Here is a 1566-nt window from a genome sequence, read left to right as displayed (position 1 = left end):
CTAGCAGAGAGGAAACAGCATCTGCAGTAGCTGATTATGGCCACCAAGGTGTTACTCAGCCGCATCATATATGTGCGTTTGCTCATGTGCTGGCAAACACAACAAAGGAAGCTGCTGATCTCCTCAGCTGTCACTCAGGCGGTAGGAACTTTGTGTCCTCACCTCTCTGGTAGAACAGAAGTTGGGGTTGGCTAGTTGGCTCAATTTATGAGGGGGCGGAAAGGAGAGAGACCAACAGGTGGGGAAAAAAGCACAGCCTCGGTTCTTGGCTTAGTTTGGGTTTGTTGTGGTTTTGTGGTTGGGGTTTTTTTCCGAAAAAATATTAAAAGTTGTATTTTATCACATCATCAAAGCATGCCACAGAGGCACAAGAAATCTTGCTTAAAGTATTTCACTCTTGGATTTTTCCAATTTTTGAGTACCGACTTGCAGTTTGAACGATCTTTTTAAGTAATTGGTTTACGGTTTTAAGAAGCAAATGAAAATAAAATTTAAATTCTATATTGGCAAACATGGGCAAAGAACAAAACTGAAATTATTAGATGGACTTCATCTGTCTCCAGCACTTCAGCTAAGTGAATTGCTGCTAGCAGTAGGAGGCTGTCATCCTTCACGTGAACTAGCGCTAGAGGGAGGTGAAACGCTTTGCCAGCTGGTTTCACAGAAACTTGCTGACTGCAGAGGAGCACTTTGTAGTTTGGACAAATTCAGGAATCTCAAGTTTCACTTTGAGCTTTTAAATGTATTGTCAAGAACAAACCTCTTCCCCCTCATCTCCTTTAGTCTTGCATTATCTCTTCTCTCTGCTGTGGTCTTGTTCCCCTTAATAAGCCAGTACCCTTTCACCATTTTCTATGGCTCATCACAGTCTTTGTGCAGCAACTCAAATATTCAGTTTTCCAGAGGTGAAGGACAGAAAAACATCAATCTATGCGGTAGTTAGACTCCATACTAGAATCACTGATAAAAGCGATTGATGATGGCCAGGGACAACCTAAACCAGTAATGACAAAGGATTTCTGATTAAGCAACAAGACATTTTGCATGTAGTTTTTAGCTATTTATTTTGAAGAGCAGCCCTCTGCAAATTGCTAAATATCTCTTGTTAATCTAGGGTAATCAAGTGCTGAAGCGGACCCTGCTGTGCTACATGTCATCACAGCTAGAGTTTAGAATATATTCTTACTTCCTTTGGATTTCAAAAGTAGAGTCTTTATTTAAATTTTTTTTTAAAAAAAAAAAAAGGCTCTCTGACATGAAGTGTATGTACAGGCTATCCTGAGACTCTTACATTTTTTGAAATCAGAAAGATTAGAAGCTTTGGAAAGTGCACCATAGGCTGTGCTTCAATTCTTCAGGCTTGCCATGTACCAGAGCAGTTTCAGAGATAAAGGGACATTCAACAAAGCCTACAATTTCAGAAACCCTATTGCCAGCTGCAGAAATTAGAAACAGCTCCTTTCACTAGGAATTAGTGAAAATGAATAGAACGTTTAAGAATATGCATCCATCATAGGATGTTTAATCTGCCAGATAAATAAAGATAGACTCCCATCCAACACAGTA

Source organism: Athene noctua, chromosome 4, assembly GCF_965140245.1.
Source record: "Athene noctua chromosome 4, bAthNoc1.hap1.1, whole genome shotgun sequence".
NCBI lineage: Eukaryota > Metazoa > Chordata > Aves > Strigiformes > Strigidae > Athene > Athene noctua.
This window is presented reverse-complemented; position numbering follows the sequence as displayed.